This window comes from Protopterus annectens, chromosome 8.part0, assembly GCF_019279795.1.
Source record: "Protopterus annectens isolate FY-2018-M chromosome 8.part0, PAN1.0, whole genome shotgun sequence".
NCBI lineage: Eukaryota > Metazoa > Chordata > Ceratodontiformes > Protopteridae > Protopterus > Protopterus annectens.
Window position 1 is genome coordinate 54,038,898 of NC_056741.1, and position 22,259 is coordinate 54,061,156.

Below are 22,259 nucleotides of genomic sequence, written 5' to 3' on the forward strand. Positions count from 1 at the left end.
GGCCTTAACCGACATGGATGCAGGTGGCCTAGCAGCTCCACGTGCAGGGGTAGAAATATCCAAAGGGATAGTATCAGATAAATCCTGTGAACCTGCAAGAGCAGGTGGGATTTCAGTAGCAGATTCAGCCAAGCTGGATGAGGCCTCGGTAAGAGGCAAGCTTTCGGCCGAAGGAAGAACCGTGGACTCTGTTTCAGCCGAAACCGAGACACTCGTGGTTGGCTTAACCGCGGTTTCGGCCGAAACCGCGGACCGCGAGTGTCGGTCCTTTTCCTTGCGCTTTTTAGAAATTTGCATAGTCGGAGTATCCGACGGCATAATGTAAGCAAAAGCGGAGCCGAAAAACTCTTCAGCAAATTCTAACCGACGTCTAAGCGTCCGTCGGTTGAAAGAAGCACAGGCTAGACAAGCTGCTACGTCGTGGTCTGGGCCTAAGCAAGGTAAGCAGTAAGAGTGGAAATCTTTATGAGGTATTTGTTTCCCACAAGTTAAACAGTTATTCACTTTTTCTGACATCGGCTGAGGCAAGAAAGAGTCCCCAACGGGGTACTTAGCTTTTTAGAAGTCTTCAGTAGTAGTAATCTCTGGTTCTGACCGACCGGCACTTGCGAACAGCTTCTGCTTCGGGCGCCACGCGGCAAGAAAGACGGAGGAAAATGGCGTTGGCTGATGCCTTTATACCCGAAGAACTGCAGCTATGACGTCGGGTGAAGTGCGACACCAGCCGAGGCCAGACCCAGACTTTGGAATCCGGCCGACCGAAGGGCTGCCTGATGACAGGACAACCCATTTGTAAGGACTGCAGATGCATCCTTGAAGGACATCATGACAGTGAAATATACACAGGTGTGGTCTGACAATTTCAGTAAGGCCTTTGATTTCTTACCACACAGGTGGTCATTAGGAAAACGTCACGACTGCAGAATACCTGAAGTACAAAACACAGAGGACTATAGTAAGGTATGCAGTCAGGAATTAGGGAAGTGACCACTGCAGTGCCACATGCTTAGTTCTGGGTCCACTACTTTTCAGCATGTTCACTTTAGACCTGTAAACTACAACAAGAAACAGCTTGTCCAATGCTGACAAAAATGATGCTGCAGTTCAAGGTGTGTGTGTGTGTGTGTGTGTGTGTGTGTGTATTGGGGAGGGGAATATAAAATAGGATTTGGAAAAGCTGCAAGATGGCAGGTGATGTACAATGCAAACAAATGTAAAGTACTGTTCCTAAGCCTTAAGCCTGAAATTGAAGCAACAGCGGTAAGGAAGTACAACAGATGGCAAGAGCAAAAACAAAAAGGACTCGGGGGGGGGGGGGGGGGGTTGTCGCATCTACAGCTATCTGTAATACAGTAAAGGTGGACAGAAAATGCTAGTGTGTATCCTCACAGGGAAAGATTCCAGAAGTAATGTGCTCGGACAGCCATGGTCAAGCTACACCCGGAGTACTGCAAGCAATTCTGGAACCCCATACAAGATAATGTCAGACTGCTTGAAGGAGTCCAGCAAAAGGAGATATGGGATGTAGGCAAAGGCTATGACTAGAGACTAGAGAAAACAGGAATTCTCTCACAGGTAACCAAAATGGGTAAACTGGTCATGATGTGGGTGTAAAAGATCACATCAGAGTTAGGAAAGGGTCACTGATCAGGAAGAATGGATGAAGGGGCACAGGCATTTGGGACTTTTTCATGGAGGGACGTGGACCCAAGGAATGAGCTGCCAGAATAAGTGGTTGTAAGGGAATTCTTTGAGGCAGTCATGAGAGCACGGATCAGATGAAGAAAGGAGGAGTCATTTAAAGTCACCAAGAGATGACTATCCTTTGAGGCAGTCATGAGAGCATGGATCAGATGAAGAAAGGAGGAGGAGTCATTTAAAGTCATTAAGAGATTACTACAGAAGTGAAATGACCTTGCGTCAAAGGAATAGAATATAAAAGTAATTCCACAATTAACTTAAGAAAGCTGCCTCTTGCTGGGTTAAGAATTTACCATAAGAGTAGATGTCCTAATGAGCACTGTTGCAGTGTTCCAACCCATAAGGTTATCTTGCAAAATATCCTAAATGCATGGCCGGGGAACCAAAGCCAAAACATTCCACAGAACCATACACCCAACATATAACTTATGCCTGCGGGGGTTAGGATAAATAAACGGACATACAAGGGTGAAAACCTCAGACTAGCTTAAACCAGGAAGCCTGGAGACACCTGAAGATACCAGACAGAAAAAGGTCAGTTAAGAGGGCAGATAGCAGAGAAATGCTTCCCCTTGGTTCATAAGAAGTAGGGTAAAACATAGTTAAGGACAAACAAGGGGGGTGGCAGGATGGGAAGGAATACTGCAACAGTGAACAGTGTGACATAACTTTCATGGCAAGTTCTTCCCCCACTGTACGATATCCTTACTTTGATCACTGCTGCAGTATTCCAAACTGTTTGGTGATTCTGAAAGCTTAGCCAGCACTGAGGGTAGATGGGTGATTCTGAAAAGCTTAGCCAGCACTGCGGGTGGATGGATCAGTCATAAGAGAGCTATCAATTAATCCAGAGAGAACTGACCCAGCAAAGGAGGCTCTGGATCTAGAGAAAGCATCTATCCTGTAATGCTTGGTTAAAGTATGCACAAAGAACCAAGCTGTTTGCTTGTAGTATGGCTCTACAGCCAACACCTTTATAAAAGGCTGCAGAAGAGGCCACTGCTCTACTACTGGTGTGTGCTTTTACTGTTAAAGGTGGTGAGTGCAAGAGAAAGAAATGGACTTAGAAACCCAGTTAGCAAAAGTTTAACTGCGTTTCCCAGCTTGGTTCCTTGGTCACATGTCAAGCAGAGCGCCTCTTTGGCCTTATTCAAAAGGAACCTTGATGACTGAATAGGAGACAGGAAATTTATCCCGGGGATCACGTCAGTCACCCTGCTAGACAGGGGACCAGGGAAGTAAATATTGTGGGAAGAAATAGCCAGGGAATTATTATGGCTTGGCTTGTATAGGCCCCTAGGGCTGATAGCCTAGTATCAACCTAAGAAAGGAAACAAATAACTGGTTAGTCTTAGATGGGCTTGGTTTTGTCCAAGTAAAACCTGCGCTGCCTCTACATCCAGGGACTGGAGTATTCTCTCTTCCTTATCCTAAGGATTAGGGAAGAAAGCAAGTAAGCAATGAGATTGATGGCCTGATTGAGGAACAATAAACTATAAAATTCACAACACTGTTAAACTTGTAAAAATAATAAAAAGTAGTTGGTTCCAAAACAGCACGCCACCAGCTGCAAATGAAATATTTAATAATTACACACAGTATTTAGCACTTTCATGTCATATCAAGTGACTGAGGAACAGTTAACTGGTCACTCTAGGCATTAATAAGGGGTTGGCCCTCAGGCACACTGCCCTTATGAAAAATAAGGAAGGTAAGAATGGTCATCAGGGCTTGGAGGTCAGAAACCTTTCCAGCTGCAGTAAGGGTTAAAAGAAGTTCCAAGAACAAAATCTGAGAGAAGCACAAGCCACTAGGTCAAAGGGAGGTACAGTGAGCTTTTCAAGGTCAGAGTTAAGGTTCCAAGAAGGAGGGAGAGCTTTTCTAGGATGTTTTAAATGGAGAACATCTAAGAGAGATGAGTAAGTGTATAGATAACTATTAGGCTAGCTGCCCTTATAGGCCATTTTAAGCCTAGCTAACTTCCCTTTTTTGTGCATGAAATAACCGATTCCATCATTTGCCCAAATAGGCAATGAAGAAATAATATATACCAACCTCAAAATTAACCAAAACAAAATCATCAACATAATTGGATGCTACTTCCCACCTGGCCAAAACATCCCTCCACTAGAAAACCTCCTCAGCTGGTCTACCCACCATCTCCCCCAAGAAACTATCATCTTAGGTGATTTCAATATTGACTGGCAATCCTGTTCTGGCAACAATCCAACCCATCACGTACATCTTCATGGCTTCACCCAACTAGTCCAGTCACCAACCAGGATAAATAAAAACTCCAGCAAGCACACTACCCTGGATTGGATACTAGTCAGTAAGAGGCCCCAGTCATATATAACAGGCTGCTTATCAGATAGCCTCAGTGATCACTCCCCAACATTCCTACTCAAAAAATACCTATACCAAGCTAAACCTGTCATCTACCGTCAAATACATAAAAAACTAAACTTTAACCCACTCACATTCATCTCATCCCTCAAAGAATGTAATTGGCATCCTCTAAAGTACCTCAGTCTAGATGACACAGTTGAATTTATTAATACTACCATCCTGAACATTCTTAATTACCATGACCCCATAAGATTTTCCAGAACCAAAGCACAACCCTCCCCATGGCTACAGAAAACCACTAAGTCAGAAATTAAAAACAGGGATAAAGCCTGGGAGCACTGGCGCAAAACCAAAACCCCCTCAGCTAGACAGAAATTCCTAGAACTACGCAATAGAGTCAAAAAGCTAATAAAACAGGACAAATTCCAATACTACCAGTCTGCCCTAGACTCCTCAACACAGCCCCAAACAATTCTGGTCCTCCATAAACTCCATCCTCCACCCAGGTAAAGTCAGTACCCCTCCTCCTAACATCCTTCACTCCTCAGAAAATATTGCTACCTCATTCAACACACACTTCTCCCAAACCATACCATCACTAGCTAAACAACACAACCCCCTCCCCTCCAACCCACACCTTCAACTAGTAATCTCCTCACTGCCTTCTCTTTTTCTCCTGTACCTACCTCCAACATAAAAAAATCTCTTAACTAAACTTAAACCCACCAAATTAGCAGCAACCTCCCAAGTGAATACCTACAAATCACAGCTGATGCTCTGGCCTACCCAGTATCCATCTTGATTAACCGATCTCTGTCAGAGAGTTACGTTCCCACAATGTGGAAAGTATCACACATAATTCCCCTCCACAAAGGCGGACCCTCCGCAGAACTAACCAATTACCGCCCCACAGCTATTCTCTCTCCACTCTCCAAAATACTAGAGAGATGCATACACTCAGGTCTCAGACTACCTCCTTACTAACAACCTCCTTTCCAGTACTCAGCATGGTTTCCGACCAAACCATAGCACCACCACTGCCTTACTCTCCTTTATTAACACTATCCTTCAGCATAAAAACAATGGCTATCTCTCCTCTGCTACTTTCCTAGACCTATCTAAAGCATTTGATATGGTCCCCACACAAACAACTTATCTCTGTCCTCAATAACCTATCCTTCTCACAATCAGTCACCAACTGGTTTCAGAGTTACCTGTCTGACCGCCAACAATCCATTGTATGGCAGCATGACATATCTCCCCAACTACCTGTCTCCATACCCCAAGGATCCATCCTTGGACCCCTACTCTTCTCTGTTTACACCAATAATCTAGCCTCTGCCACCAAACATGGCACACTCATACAATACGCAGATGACTCAACCATCATCTGCTCAGCCCAGTCCCTACCAAAACTGCAAAACGTCACACAGGAAGCCTTTTCCTCTGTTGAAACATGGTTATCCAATGCCCAATTAATACTCAACCCAAACAAAACTAAACTATTCATCTTCCAATCCACCAAACATACTCAAACCAACTCTCACTTTAACATCACAGCAAAAGACACCACTATATACCCAACTGAACAAACCAAATTGCTAGGAGTGGAAATATACAATAAACTAAAACTTGACATTCACATATCCATGACCATAAAAAAGTCCACAAAAAACTAGGAGCATTATAAAGAAATAAGCAATTTCTCACCAAAGCAGCAAAGATTTCAATAGCAAATTCCCACCTTAAATCCACCCTACTTTATGCCTCTCCAATATATACCAACCTAAGTCAATGTGATCTAAACAAGCTAGAGACCTGCTACAACAAAATCGCCAAATTCGCCACAGGGGCATCCTACCGTAGTCACCACTGTCCTCACTTGCTGAACTGGGCTGGCTTGAACTCCCTCACCTCCTTCAGTAGTATCAACTCTCACTCGCACACAAACTAGTAAACCATCCACAAAATGTCCCATCCCTCCAGAATCTACTCCAACCCTATCACACCACCAGACCACTAAGATCCAGCAAAAAAAATCACTTTCAGATCACTAAAGCCAATAACTCTGCTGGTGAAGCACTATTCTCTTGTGTCATAGCCAAATTATGGAACTCACTCCCACCCACAATTACCTCCATACCATCATGCACCCACTTCAAAACTTTACTAAAAGCGCACCTAAAAACATGCTGGCTATGCCCTTGCAACTCCCACTCTAATATCATCCACCCCATCCAACCACTACCTTTCTTTCCACTCCACTAACCTACCTTGATTATAGCAAGCTCAGATGCTCATAAGCCTAGTACTTATTATACAGCAGGAACTTCTCATTATAACATTTGTTAATGTCTGTTATGTACTTCACAGATAAAGATTCTAGTTGTCTACTGATGTACTATGTTCTTCATCTGCAAATATGCTGTAAGCAATTGCTATGTTAAATTGTTAATTGCTATGTTATCCAATGTAACTACTGTGTTTATTTTACTGTGGAGCTTTTCTCCCCGGGTCTCCGCTGAAAATGGACCTATGTCCAGTTGGACACTCCCGGTCAACAAATTTAAATAAAATAAAAAAATTTGGTTAGAGATTGACCCTACCCACTCCCATGGTCGACAATTATTACCCCTACTGAGAACAAATGGGATCACACCATAGATAATCTGAGGGCACCCATGAATGAAATAAAGCATTTAGGAACTGCATCTGTCCATTAGTAGTATAAGGGGCAGTCCTAGGTAAAATGTTTTGTTTCCCATCCACAGATCTAAGTTGTGCTTGAAAAAAGACAGGGATGAACTTTGTTTTATGTGGATGGGGAGCCTGTTCCACAGTAGCGGCATCATCTTCAAAATACACATGTCCTGCCAAACCATTCTGATAATGTTGCAGAAGAGGTTTAGATCCCTAGAATGAGTATTTCTGATGCCATCTGACTTACTGATGTGCAGTAAAATCCATCAGTAATAGGTCATAGGATGCCTTGTATGCCAGATACAGGTCACCTCTTAGCAGTCTGTTGGATACATGGTACAGTGATAGGGCTTTGAGATGGTCAATATAGGACATGTTGTTTACACAATGTATCCTTTTAGGAATGTATCTCTGCGGTAGTTACAGTTGTTGCATGCATCTGGACAGATGTATGCGAGAGGGAGCATTATATTCAATAATTGGCATAATGAGAGGCGAGTAAAGGGGGGAATTGACACCCCTAGATCTAGACACAGTTCATTTGTTTATAAACTGTGCAATATAGAAGGACTTTGTTACAATACAATTTTCAGAATGACCTAAATGGAACAGAGTTGTGCAACACTGCCGTCTCCCATTTCCCACACCAAAGCATTATCGATATCATTACTTTTCCTTTTACTTCAGAGACATGACTCAGCCTTACCCCACTAATTCCCACCCCTCACCTGCACCTTATTTAAGCTCAGTCAGCATAAACCACATTTACCAAAATGTTCAAGTACAGAAAAGTAAGGGATGCAAAGAAACCTTTAAACCCAGTTTTTAAAAGACAAGCCCCTCTTGGCCACAAGAACACATTCGGGTACATTATCACCACCTGGAATTCCGTGCTCATCCTTCACAGAACACATTCAGGTACATTAGCACAGCCTGTAATTCTGTGCTCATCCTTCACAGAACATATTCAGGTACATTAGCATCGCCTGTGATTCCGTGCTAATCCTTCACAGAACATATTCAGGTACATTAGCACTGCCTGGAATTCCATGCTCATCCTTCACAGAACACATTCAGGTACATTAGCACCGCCTGTGATTCCGTGCTCATCCTTCACAGAACACATTCAGGTACATTAGCACTACCTGTGATTCCATGCTCATCCTTCACAGAACACAATCAGGTACATTAGCACCGCCTGTGATTCTGTGCTCATCCTTCACAGAACACATTCAGGTACATTAGCACCGCCTGTGATTCCGTGCTCATCCTTCACAGAACACATTCAGGTACATTAGCACCGCCTGTGATTCTGTGCTCATCCTTCACAGAACACATTCAGGTACATTAGCACCGCCTGTGATTCTGTGCTCATCCTTCACAGAACACATTCAGGTACATTAGCACCGCCTGTGATTCTGTGCTCATCCTTCACACAACACATTCAGGTACATTAGCACCGCCTGTGATTCTGTGCGCATCCTTCACAGAACACAATCAGGTACATTAGCACCGCCTGTGATTCTGTGTTCATCCTTCACAGAACATATTCAGGCACATTAGCACCGCCTGTGATTCTGTGCTCATCCTTCATAGAACACATTCAGGTACATTAGCACCGCTTGTGATTCCATTTTCATCCTTCACAGAACATATTAAGGTACATTAGCACCACCTGTGATTCTGTGCTCATCCTTCACAGAACACATTCAAGTACATTAGCACCACCTGTGATTCTGTGCTCATCCTTCACAGAACATATTCAGGTACATTAGCTCCGCCTGTGATTCCGTGTTCATCTTTCACACAGATATCCATTTCCTAAGAACTGTTATTTCTAGAACTGGCATACCTCACCACCAATGCAAACATACTGGTACTCCAGTGGACTCTTGTTATCTTGTTAATTATCTGCAGAGTAGAGCATTTGTTGGTACTGGTGATTATTCATATTACACATCGTATCTCAATAAAAGGCCCACCAATTTTTCCTTCTCCTTGAAGATACCTAAACCAGCTCTTATTACAGTTTTGTAAATTAAAAAGAATGATTTTTTGTTCTGTCTCATCTGAACTTCATGGTTTCATATAATACAACTTAAGTTACATAAAGAAGTATTCTAAAGGACTTTTCTTCCCTCCTAGTTCTTGGGAGGGTCTTCTAACAAAGAAGCTTCAGCTACAGTGTTTCTACATGAACGAATGACCCGTCAAGTTCTGTCTCAGCTGCTATCAATCCAGGTCACTTCAAATTACTCCAAAGGTGGCATATCCATTTGGTTAGCTCCCTGACATCATTTCACATTCCTACTTACCATCCTTTTTACCTCATCCTTGGAGGATTTCTCATCCTGCTTCCTCCTACTTCTTCTCATCCTCCTCCTATTCTCCAGTTAGGTGTCCCTAAGATTTGACCACTGCTTACAGGTACTTGATTGCATTGTTTCTATTTTTCATTATCTGCAGGTTCCTTTGTAGTATAGGTTGGAACTATGTATTATACATCTAAATGGCATCTACCTCTAGTCTGAAAAGAGGAGGAACAGGCAAGCATGCAGAAATGGTTGACAGTTGTGCTTTGACTGAATAGTAGGCAAGACCAGCTTGAAGTAGCTCACACAAATAAGACAGGACAGTAGAGAATGTGGATTGCATAGGGTCCTGTTATTTAACTTGACACCAGACAGAAAATCTTTTTCATTTGGATAAACAAGACTTCCTAGTAGTAAGTTTCCTTGCCTCCTAAAGAACCTGTATCACATTCTCAGATTAATTGATGTCTGAAAGGGATCAAAATCCTATCATCCATAATACCAAGCTGAGGAAGAACAGGTTGGGGTGATGACATGAGCCCTTGGGTTGTCTGTGAATTAACTGGTGGTGATGATCCTCTGGCTAGGTGGTAGAGAAGGGGCAAACCAGTGCTGCCGTGGCCAAAAGGGAGTCACAAGCAAGATCTTTGGCAGTAGGGGTAGAAGAGGGAAGACAAAGGAAAGATTAGCTGTGTAAAATCTTACCATAACCATAGATGTCTTTCCTTCCATGTTGCAGTATTCTCACATGTGGGATTCTCTGCCTCAGGTGACTCGAACGTCTGGCTCATCTACCAAAGCTTAAGCTTGGTTGCTGTCTGGTGGGTGGGATGTCATACATGGTGCATAAATGTGACATTCGCATGCACGGACCTCAGAACTGGCTGCCCAGTCGGACAACAGTCTAGGGATAAAGGAAGGATGCCACCCAGACAGGGAAAAGGCCCTCTAGAGGGATAGGAGGGAGGGAAGGAATACTGCAACATGGAAGAAAAGAATATCTATGGTTATGGTAAGATTTTACACAGCTAATCTATGTCCTTCTATTCCCATGTTGCAGTATCCTCACATGTGGGGAAAATACCACAGTTCATGTAGAAAAAGGGTTGTTGGAAGAGGTAGCAGTCTCCAAGAATCCATGGAGGATGGCTACTACAAATCCTGCCCTGGCTCTAGAGATGTTATCCAATTTATAGTGCTTGGAGAAAGTGTGCATAGAGGACCATGTGGCTGCTTCTAGGATAGTGGCTGTATTCATGCCTTTGAGAAATGGCCCTGAAGAAGCCACTGATCTTCTGGAATGGGCTTTGACTGTGTGTGGTAGCTCTAACATGGAAGGAGTAACAGAAGGATATAGTTTTACAGATCCAGGAAGATACAGACTAGATGCAGCTTTCCCCAGGGCCCTGGGGTGAAATGATACAAAGAGTTGGTTGGACTTTCTAACGTCCATAGTCTTATCCAGAAAAAAACCTCAGTTGCCTGTGAACATCCAGAGAAGGTGCACTCTCTTACCGTCATTCTGTAGTGAAGGGAAGAAGGTGGGTAAATGGATAGATTGGTTAAGGGACATTTTGTTGACCACTTTAGGCATGAAGGAGGGGTTAGTACGAAGAGAAACTCTACCTCTGTGAAAAAGTGTAGGGTGGAGTAGCCATGAGTGCTTGCAGCTCAGAGATTCTTCTAGCTGAAGTAAGGGCTACTAGCAGGTGCACATCTTTAAAGTGGCAGAAAGTACAGTTTTGTACCTACCACAAATGTAGATGTCCGAGAGGTATGCATCTGCAGTCCTAACAAATGGGTTTGTCCTGGCCTCAGGCAGCCCTTCGGTCGGCCGGATTCCAAAGTCTGGGTCTGGCCTCGGCTGATGTCGCACTTCACCCGACGTCACAGCTGCAGTTCAGCAGGAATAAAGGCATCAGCCGACGCCATTTACCTCAGTGTTTCTTGCCCCAGATGCCAGGTGCCCTCTAGGAAGGCTAAATTTGGATAAATGCAAATGTTTCCAAACAGAGAGCAAATAGAAATAAACATGTATATACATATATACAAACAAATACACCATAATAGATTCCCCCAGCTAGCTACAAGATAGGCAAATACCCTAGGAGTGCCACAGAGGGGTAAGGAGGGTGGGTAATCCTGACTGCAGATGCATACCTCTCGGACATCTACATTTATGGTAGGTACAAAACTGTACTATGTCCTTCAAGGATGCATCTGCAGTCCTAACAAATGGGTAGAATACCATAGCCAAACTGGGGGAGGAGGCACTGAGAGTTTATGGTGTAGTTAAGATCCCTTGCAAAACAGCAGTGGCAAAACCTGCTCGGGATCTGGAGTATAAAGGTACATTATAATGCTTGGCAAATGTATGCACGGAGCTCCAAGTAGCAGCCTCTAAAATGTCTTTGGTAGCCACTCCTCGTAAGAAAGCTGTAGTAGTGGCTGTAGCCCTTGTGGAGTGAGGTCTGATGTTTTCTGGAGTTGCCTTTCCATGAAAAGAGTAACAAAATCTAATGCAATTTCCTATCCATTTTGAGATTGTTTGTTTTGAAATTGCTTTTCCTTCCACTCCTGTTGCATATGCTACCAAAAGCTGGTCAGTTTTTCTATTGTTCTTGGTTCTGTCCAGGTAGTAGTGCAATTGTCTGTGTACATCCAAGGTATGCAGTAATCTTTCCCCCCTGTTCTGCGGGTTGGGGAAGAATGTTGGTAGGTGTATTGCTTGGTTTAATGATACCCTGGAAACCACCTTTGGCATAAAGGTAGGATTAGTTCTCATAGACACTCTATCCTGATGGAAGATAAGGAAGGGCTGTACTGCCATTAATGCCTGTAATTCAGAAACCCTTCTAGCTGAAGTGATTGCAAGCAGGAATGCAGTTTTCCAAGATAAGTACTGTAATTCTGCTGTTGCTGCTGGTTCAAAAGGGGAGTGTCAACTTTTCTAACACAAAGTTCAAGTCCCATGTAGGCAATGGTGGTTTCCTTGGTGGCTTTACATTTTTAATTCCTCTGAGAAACTGCCTTAGTAGAGGTTGAGAAAAGACTGGAGGATCCATGTTGTATTCTGCTGAAATTGCTGATGCATGAATCTTAATGGAGGAGTTAGACAGACCATTGTGGAAAAGCTCTGCTAAGTATTCCAGGATGTTAGCTATGTTTGCCAAAGATGCATCTACTCCTTTTGTTGCACTCCAAATGAGATATCTTTTCCATTTTGCTGAATAAGTTTTCCTTGTTGAGGGTCTGCGAGCCTCCAAGATAATGTCTTTAACCCTTTGAGATAAATCTGGGTTATTTTGCCTTATGAAATGTTCCAAGCAGCTAGCTGCAGTGTTTTCAAGTTTGGATGCAGGATTTTGAAGTTGTTCTGTGTTAGCAGTAGAGGTAGTAGGGGTAGAGGCCATGCGTGTTCCCGGGACATACTCCTCAGTAGCGGGTACCAATGTTGCCTCGGCCAGTCTGGAGCTATCAAGATGATCCTCGGGTGATCTTCTTTGATCTTCAGTAGCACTTTGTGCATCAAAGGAAGAGGTGGGAATGCATATGCTGTCAGGTTTTCCCAACTGAAGGATAGGGAGTCCACCTTCCAAGCAAGTGGGTGCTATGTCCTTGTGCAGAATTTTTTCAATTGGTGGTTGTGTGGGGATGCGAACAGGTCTATTTCTGGCAGTCCCCATTTCCTTGTGATGGTTTTGAAGATGTCTGGATGCAGCATCCATTCGTGGGCATCCGTGGTGGTTCTGCTTAAGATGTCTGCTAGTATATTTTCTTTTCCTGGCACAAATATGGCCTGGAGCTGAATGTTGAGGCTCAGGGCCACATTCCAGAGGTCCATTGCCATCCGGCATAGAGGGTATGAATGTGTTTGTTGATATACCACATAACTGTGGTGTTGTCTGTCCTTATCAGCAAATGACCCTGTTGAAGAAACGGTCTGAATGTCTGAATTGCCTGTTTTACTGCCAGCATCTCCTTTTGATTTATGTGTAGGTTCATCTGGTCTTGAGTCCATAAGCCTTGTATGCACTTGTCCACCATGTGTGCCCCCAACCGAGGTCTGAGGCGTCTGTGGTGATAGTCTGGCTTGGGTGAGGCCTGTGGAACGGCAGTCCTTTGTTCAATTGACAGGCCTGGGCCCACCACTGGAATTCTTGCTTCAGGCATGGAATTATTGGAATTTGGGTTTCTAAGCCGTGCTTGTGCTGAGACCATAAATTCCTCTGCTACCATTGCAACTTCCTTATATGTAGTCTGGCATGTGGAATCAATATTATGCAGGATGCCATGTAACCCAGGGCTTGCAAGATTTTCCTTGCTGTAAGCTGGTCCTGCTCTGTTAATGCCATGAAATAGAGTGGTAGCTGCTTCTGTTTTTCTGCTGTGAGGAATGCCATCTGGTTTGATGTGTCCAGTTCTGCACCCAAGAAGGTTATCCTTTGGGATGGTATCAGCCTTGACTTTTTTGAGTTGACTGTGTATCCCAGGGCTTGCAGCAGGTGAATAACCTTTTTCAAATCTTTTGTTAATTTGTCTTTGCTGTCCGCTTGTAACAGCAGTCATCCAGGTATGGATAAATTTGAATTCCCTGACGCCTGCAATGACAATTACTGATGCCAGGCATTTAGTGAATACTCTGGGCGCAGTAGATAAGCCAAAAGGCAATGCTGAGAATTGATAATGCTCTGATCCTGCAAGAAATCTGAGGTATCTTCTGTAATTTGGTCGTATGGGGACGTGCAGGTATGCTTCCTTGAGATCCAGAGTCACCAGCCAAGACTCCTTGCCCAGCATGGGAAGAAGTTGCTGTAGGGTCAGCATCTTGAATTTTGGAACAATGAGATGTGTTTAGAGCGGACAGGTCGAGGATAGGTCTCCATTGGTTTTCCTTTCTTGGTACCAGGAAAAGCCTTGAATAAAATCCTTGTTCTTGTTCCATAGCCGGTACCTTTTCTATAGCTCTCATCCTTAGTAAGTGGTCTATTTGCTGTAGAGCGTTTATCCTTTGGTTTGGAGGTAGGTTTGGCATTCCTCTCTTCCTTGGAAGAGTATGGAAGTGAAACCTGTAGCCTTTGTCTATTGTCTGTAAAATCCATTTGTCTCCTGTAATGTAATGCCAATTTACTGAAAATAAGGTTAGCTTTCCGCCTAAGGGTGCTTCCAGTTGTTCCCTGGTAGGCGGTTTCAGAGCCAAGTCACTGTGATTGTCCTGTGGAAGTGGTAGTGGCTGGATCTGTGGCAGTATTTCTCTGGCTGTTAGGCTGCCACTGACGTCCCCTGTAGGCACCTCTGGATTGACCTCTGCCTCTAGGGCGTCTATTTCTGCTTCTCTGTGCTCTGGTGGTGTCTGGAAAGGACCAATTCTTGGAAGGCCAGTTCCTACTAAACCTCGGAGGCTGGACCTGTAAGAAATCCTTGACTGTCTGGACAGATTTAGCTTTTTCTTCCACCTTCTTCAATCACTTGCTGTGCAGGGGAACCAAACAAACTGTGCTTTTCCATGGGAGCATCTAGAAGCTTGGACTTTACATGGTCTGGTAAGGATTGCTCTTTTAACCATGCATGCCTTCTGATCACTGTACCAGTCATAGCTGATCTAAAGGAAGCCTCCAGTGCATCATAGCCGCATTTTAAGGAATGATTACTGACCTGCTGAGTGTTATGCACCAAATCCTGAAGGGACTTACGGTCTAAAGGCTCAGTCGAGGACAGTTTTTTAGTTAGCTGATCTAACAGAAATTCCTGATACTGAATCATGTGGAATTGACAGTTTAAGGCCCTACCCGAAAGAGTAGCAGAAGTATAAACTTTGTTACCCCATCTCTCTAATGCCCTAGATTCTCTTTCAGAGGGGAGGGGGTTTTTGGCAGAGGCAGCTGCTACAGCTTTTGGGCCCTGTGAAATAGTTTCAGGATCTGCAATAGGAGCCTTATACAAATGATAATGTGTGTCCGGAACCCTGTAGTATCTGTCGGGCTTAGCAGGGGCCGGAGGAAGGGAGTCAGGGGCAGTACAAGCATCATTACATGCATCATCCACAACTGTAAGTACAGGAGGAATAGCCAAAGGCCTATGCTGTGGTAAATGTAAAAAGGTCCTAAGCCTTTTCCTAGAGTCTGAAATATCCTGGCCCTGCCATTGAAATTGTTCCCTCATAGCATGCAAGGTTTCCCCAAAAGAAAATTCCTCAGGAGGAGAGGCAGAAGGTATGGAATCCTCTGCATCAGAGTCCTCATATGGAGAATAAGGGCCTTCTGGAGGATTTGTATTTTCTGAATCATCAGAGGAGTAATCTGAAGAAACTGGCTCAGGGGGCTCTGCTCTAGGCCTCTTCTCTGGAGGAGGGTGAGAGGCCCTGTCAGGGTGAGAGACTGGGTTCCCCTGATCAAAGAAATGAGATCCTCTGCTAGACTAAGCATTTGAGTACTAGAGCTAGGCCTGTGAGAGGGGGTTTTAGCAGGCACGGCCTTTGAAGATTTAGCTGCTTTAGCCCTGGCAAAAGCCTTAATTGACATGGATGCAGGGGGCCTAGCAGCTCCACGTGCAGGAGTAGATATATCTAAGGGGATAGTATCTGATAAATCCTGAGAAACTGTAAGAGCAGGTGGAATTTCCGTAGCAGATTCAGCCATGCTGGATGAGGCCTCGGTGGTAGGAGGCATGCTTTCGGCCGAAGGAAGAACCGCGGACTTGGTTTCAGCCGAAACCGAGACACTCGCGGTTGGCTTAACCGCGGTTTCGGCCAAAACCGCGGACCGCGAGTGTCGGTCCTTTTCCTTACGCTTTTTAGCTAAATGTGAAGTCGGAGTCTCCGACGGCATGTTATAAGCAAAAGCGGAGCCGAAAAACTCCTCTGCAAACTCCGACCAACGTCTAAGAGTCCGTCGGTTGAAGGAAGCACAGGCTAGACAAGCTGCTACGTCGTGGTCTGGGCCTAAACAAGGTAGGCAGTAAGAGTGGAAATCTTTATGAGGTATTTGTTTCCCACAAGTTAAACAGTTATTCACTTTTTCTGACATCGGCTGAGGCAAGAAAGAGTCCCCAACTGGGTACTTAGCTTTTTAGAAGTCTTTGGTAGTAGCAGTCTCTGGTTCTGACCGACCGGCACTTGCCAACAGCTTCTGCTTCGGGCGCCACGCAGCAAGAAAGACTGAGGAAAATCGTGTCGGCTGATGCCTTTATACTGGCTGAACTGCAGCTATGACGTCGGGTGAAGTGCGACATCAGCCGAGGCCAGACCCAGACTTTGGAATCCGGCCGACCGAAGGGCTGCCTGAGGCCAGGACAACCCATTTGTTAGGACTGCAGATGCATCCTTGAAGGACATGCTGCAGGCTCAAAGGGGGCAGTGGTAAGTTTCTTTAGCTCAAAGTTCAGGTCCCAAGGAGGAGGGATAGGTTTCCTTGGTGATCTGATGTGGAGAACCCCTTTGAGAAAAAAAGCTTCACCTCCAAGCTCGATAATAGGGGTGGATCCATAGGTAATCAGGCTGAAATGGATGACAAATGGACTTTCCCTGAAGAGTATGAAAGTTCTGATTTTAGGAGCTCACACAAATATGCTAGAACTCAAGGTACATCTGCCTGGAAGGAATTTAGTTGCCTTTGAAGACACCAGCTGGAGAACCTTTTCCACTTTGCTAAATAGGATCTCCTGGTAGTAGGTTTCCTGGCCCCCTGCAGGACAGACAGCACTGTCCTCTGAGTAAAGGTGTCGGAGGGATCAGAGGTTTATCACCCACAGGGTAAGGCTGAGGGTTTGCAGATGAGGATCACTTCTGTTGTGTGAGAAGGTCCGCCTAGTGAGGCAACTTGTGGTGATTGCCCTTGGCAAGAAATACAGGAAGGGGAACCAATGCTGCCTTGGCTAATAGGGGGTTCACCAGCAAGATTTTTGATTTGTCCCACTGAATTTTCAGCAGGACCTCCTAGATGAGAGGAAGGGGGGGCATATAGGAACTGCCCCTTCCATGACACTGAAAAGACATCCACTTTCCACGCTAGTGGTGAGGGAAGCCTGGAGCAGAAGAGCCACAGTTGTCTGTTCTGAGGGGAGGCAAACAGATCTGTGGAGTGCCGCATTGGTGGACAATGTCTAAGAAGACATCCTTATGTAACACCCATTCGTGATTTACAGACAAAGATCTGCTGAGGGCTTCTGCCTGATAGTTGTCCTGAGATGTGAAGTATAACTCCTGCAATGTTACATTGTACTGCGTGGCCAGTTCCCAACCTTGTATTGCTAGTCTGCAAAATAAACAGGATCTGGTCCCCCCTGCTTGCTGATGTACCACATTACTGTGGTGTTGTCTGTGAAGAGTTGAAGGGCACCAGGTTGTATGAGCGAGAGAAAGTCTTCAGAGCTAGGAGAACTGTCAATTCCCTCATACTGATCTGTTTTTTTCTGGAGGGAGGGCTCCCACTGAGCCTGTACCTTGAGTCCGTTCATGGAGGCCCTCCAACCCAGATCAGAGGCATGTGTGTACATGAACTGGACTGCCTTGGGGAGCTGTAGGGAAAGACCTGGATTCTGTTTTATTTTTTGGATCCACCACTCCAACTGTTTTTTTCCGGCAAGGCAGGAAGGGCACTTGAAAGTCAGGAAGTGATTGTGCTGGGACCAGACATTTTTTGAAGTATCACTGGAATTTCCTCATGTACAATCTGGCAAGGAGCAGCACTGGAGTAGTAGCTGCCATTAGGCTTAGAAGGCATAGAAAGTCCCTAGCTGAGATGTGGGTGACTAGAAGTACGCCTTGTAAGAAGTTTGTTAGAGAGGTGACCTTGTCTTGGAGGAAGGCCCTCATTAAGTCTGTCCTTATTCTGCAATCCAAGAAAATCTGGTCTTGGGATGGGGTGAGGGATGACTTCATTATGTTCAAAGTAAACCCCAGACCACGAAGGAGATACATAGTGAATTGCAAGTGTGCCTGAACAGTGCTCACTTCTGCCTGGATGAATTGGTTGTCTAGGTAAGGATAGATCTGATTGCCTTTTGTTCTGCAGAAGGCTACTGCTGGGGCTAGGCACTTTGTGAAAACTCTTGGCGCTGTAGACAAACCAAAGGGCAAGACAGTAAACTGATAGTGCGAGGATGGCACAGCAAAACGTAGAAATCTCCTGAAGTCTGGGTGAATGGGGATATGGAAATAAGCCTCCTTCAGGTCCAAACTGGCCACGAAGGTGCCAGGTGTCAAAAGTGCAAGAAGGGTTTTGTAGGGCTAGCATGCGGAATGAGGGTACATGCAGGAAAAGGTTTAACAAGGATAGATCCAGTATAGGCCTCCATGGGCCCTCCTTTTTTGGGACCAGGTAGAGCCTGAAATAAAACCCTTGACTCTCTTGTCCTGCTGGAACCCTCTCTATGGTGCCCTGTGATAATAAATCCCAGATGAACTGGGTATCAGATGAATTTGTTTTTTTTTTAGGTAGGGGTATACCTTTTGGCGATGGCTTTTCCTGACGGGTCATAAAGTACACTTTTTGCACTACTGATAAGATCCAGTAGTCTGTGACGTGTTGCCATATGAGGAGACAGTGAGGTGGATGGACGGGGGAGATGGTGGAAGATGTAGGCAGTCACGCAATGTTTGGTCTGTCTGGAAAGAGCTGCCTGGGGGTAGATTAGGAGGGAGAAGTCCTAGGGGATGAGGGTTTCCTAGCCCCTTTCCTATGCTTTGAGGAAGAAGTGGAAGGAGCAGGTGCCCTCCTAACAAAGCTAGGTTTTGCAGGGTAGTTCCAGTAGAATTTAGGAACAGGGGAGACCAGTAGATGCTTCAGATCCTGCAGTTCTTTGCTTTTTTCCTTCAAACATTTGAATAGTTCAGCAGACTGCAAAGGAACTTATTGTCCAGGGGAGCATCCAGGATCTTGCTCTTGAACTCATCAGGGAGGTGTTGAGGTCTGAGCCAGGAGTACCTGTGTAGCACAGAAGCAGATGCGGCTACCTGTGCTGCTAAGGAAAGCTTAAAGGCAACTTGGGGCTTTGTAGGGGAATCAGGCATGGAAGAGAGCAATGCAGTTGCCTGGGAAACTAGATCTAGAGCATACTTTACAATGTGTGCCTGGTAATTAATGGCCCTAAAGCCCAGGATGGAGGAAGTGCAGATCTTTTTTCCCAGTCAGTCCATCATCTTACTGTCTTATCTGATGGCAGCAGAGAAGAGGAAGGAATCTGCCTAGATTGCTTGTCTGGTGACACTGCAATGACTGTGGGGCCTGCCATGGGTGGCTTGATGAGGTACTTGTATCAGGGACTTTATAGAACCCATCTGGCCTTTTGGGGTCAGAGGTTGGGATTCAGGGGTCTTGGAGGCAGAAGCAAACACATCCAAGTAAGCTGGAATCACAGGAGGAATAGCAGAGGGAGAGGGAGACTCCATCTGGAGAAGGTCAAAGTATCTGTTTTGTATCTCAGTCATTTGTGTGGAGTCCCACTTGAAGTATTCTCTCATTTTGGAGATCGTCTCCCCAAAGGTATCTTCTGGTGGAGTCTCCCCTTCCAAGGAGTCTTCATCTGGCGAACAGTATTCCAGAGGGGAAGCCAGCTGAGAGATACAAGTGAGAAACTCAGAGGAAGAAAAGTCTACCTCCTAAGTCTGAAGAAAAGGGATGGAACTGGCAGAGGCGGGCCCTTGGACTAAGGGTAGGCAGGGCAGGAGTATGTGAGGCTGTGGACCTCAGGGCCATAAAAGCCTGAACAATGGACTGGGAAAACATTTGCCAGTCTTGGCTGGTCTTCCACTGGGGCAGACAAATGCCTGTTTTTTTTTTCCTTGAGAGACGGAGTCTTAGGAATAGTTTGAGAGGCCAAAGGTCTAGTGTCTGGCATCAGGCCTGTGGGTGAGGAGCCTTGTTCAAAAACTGAAGGTGGCCATCCAGACAAGCCAGGTTCCACCTCAACAGTGACGGAGGCAGACGTTGCAGAAACCTCCGCGGACATGTCAACTGCAGATACAAGGGCGGCTTCTGACATGGTACCTGTCGAAGTTGACAGTTCTTCTGGATGTCCCTCAGCCCCTAGACCGGTAGGTGGCAGACATTCGACGTCAGAGGTGCAGCAGTAGCAAGCCTTGAAATCTTGGCCTTCTTTTTAGGTCAGTTCAGGATCCATACTTAGGGCCAGGCATTTTAACCGTTGCTTCTCAATAAACAATTTAAGGGTTGCCAGACGACTGTGCAAGGTCTTAGGGACAAATGACTGACCAATATTACAGGTCGTATGGTCGTGGGAAGAGCCTAACGCAGAATAAGCAGAGTTTGTGTGCATCTTTGTGCAGAATTTGCTGACCGCACTTACATTTTCCCTTCCTAGAGGGCATCGGCTATTAAAACACAAATGGCAACCTAAGCTCTTATCAAACAAAGAAGATTTCCCAACAGGATACTTATCTTAAACATCTTCCGTAACATGGAGCAGAATGAACAGGCTGGCGTTCGACTGCGGAAGAGAAGTTCTGAGGTCTGTGCAAAGACGTCACATTTATGGCCCACAGTTTATGACCTGCGTGTGACATCCCACGTACCAGACAGCAACCAGTCTTAAGCGTTGGTAGATGAGCCAGACGCTCGGGTCACCTGAGGTGGAGGATCCACATGTGAGAATACTGTAACATGGGAATAGGACATCCTCCCTTTCCAAAGCGAAGGCACGGCATCCGTCCAAAGAGAGGGCACGGCATCCATCCTCTATGGCTGAGGGCATGGTCCTGAAGAAAAGCGATGTTACTGCCTGTTGTGGATGGAGGTAAAGAAGTCTGAGGAACACTCTACCTGTAGTCGACTACATCTAAGAAGATGTCTGTTAATCATCCATTCATGAGGGTCTTCCCTTGATCTGCTTAAAGTCCACCAGGATGTTGCCCTGTAAAGGAATGCAAACTGCTTGGAGGGACAGGATTGCTTCTGTTGCCTGTCCCCATGCTATAACAGTCTGCATAGCTGATAAGATCTTGTCCCCCCCCCCCGCTTATGTGACACATGACTAAGGTTGTCTGTGAAACTTCTGAGGGGCCTGGAGCCTAGGTGTTGGAGAAGCACTGCAGAGACAGAATATGAGCCACATCTCCTTCAGCTTGATGTGTTCTGTTCTCTGATTTGGTTGCCACTGGCCCTGGACTCTCATGGAGCCCATACATCTCCCCCATGCAACATCTAAAGCATGTGTGTGCAGTTCCTGATTTGGTATCTGCAACTTGAATCGCAGGCCTGATTTGAGTTTTACTTGTGAAATCCAACACTGAAAGTCTTTGTTTTATAAGCAGGGGAGTAGCAAGTTCTGGGTGTCCAGAGGATGAGAATGCTGGGACAAGATATATTTCTGGTGCCACTTCATCTTTTTCATATGAAGTCTACCAAAGGGAAAGTACAGTTTTGTACCTACCATAAATGTAGATGTTCGAGTGCTAATAGAGCTGCAGTCATAACAGATGGGTTCTCCTGCCGTCAGGCGGGTCCTCGGTCGGCCGAATTCCAAAGTCTAGGTCCGGCGTCGGTTGTCGTCACTTCTTCACTGACGTCAGTGCGACAGGGGTACAAAAGAACCAGCCGACGCCATTTTCTTCAGTTTTTCTTGCCCCAGATGTCAGGTGCCCCCAGAAGGAAGGCAGTACATAAATTTGTGTAATAAAGCAATGGCATATAATCAAAATACAGTAGTGTAAGCAAATGCATCAAGAATGAATACCCCAATCAGGTTGCATGAGGAGGTGTTAGCCAACAGGCCTGTCCCAAGAGCAGGAAGGAGGGAGGGAAACCTGGACTGCAGCTGTATTAGCACTCAAACATCTAGATTTATGGTAGGTACAAAACTGTACTATGTTCATCGTGCATACAGCTGCAGTCATAACAGATGGGTAGAATCCCAAAGCTAAGAAAGGGGTCGTAGGCACTAGGTGGAACTAGGAGGAGCCAGAATGCCCTGCAAGACTGCAATGGCAAAGCCCGCTCTAGATTTGGAGTATAATGGAAGGTGGTAGTGCTTGGAGAAGGTATGCACAGAACTTCAAGTGGCTGCTTCCAAAATATCTTTGGTAGGAACTCCTCTGAGAAAAGCTGCAGAGGTAGCCGTGGCCCTTGTGGAGTGAGATCTGATGCCTGTGGGTACAGTTTTGCCATGAAAAGAATAGCAAAAGCGTATGCAGTGGGCTATCCATTTTGAGATTGTCTGTTTGGAAATTGGCTTTCCTTGAGC

At 45.3% G+C, this 22,259-nt stretch overlaps 1 protein-coding gene across 3 annotated transcripts in view; it reads right to left on the reverse strand.

Moving 5' to 3' along the window:
* Positions 1 to 22,259, reverse strand: part of USP5 (ubiquitin specific peptidase 5) — a 2,313,977-nt gene that overhangs the window by 777,520 nt on the left and 1,514,198 nt on the right. The gene's annotated exons all lie outside the window — the stretch shown is intronic.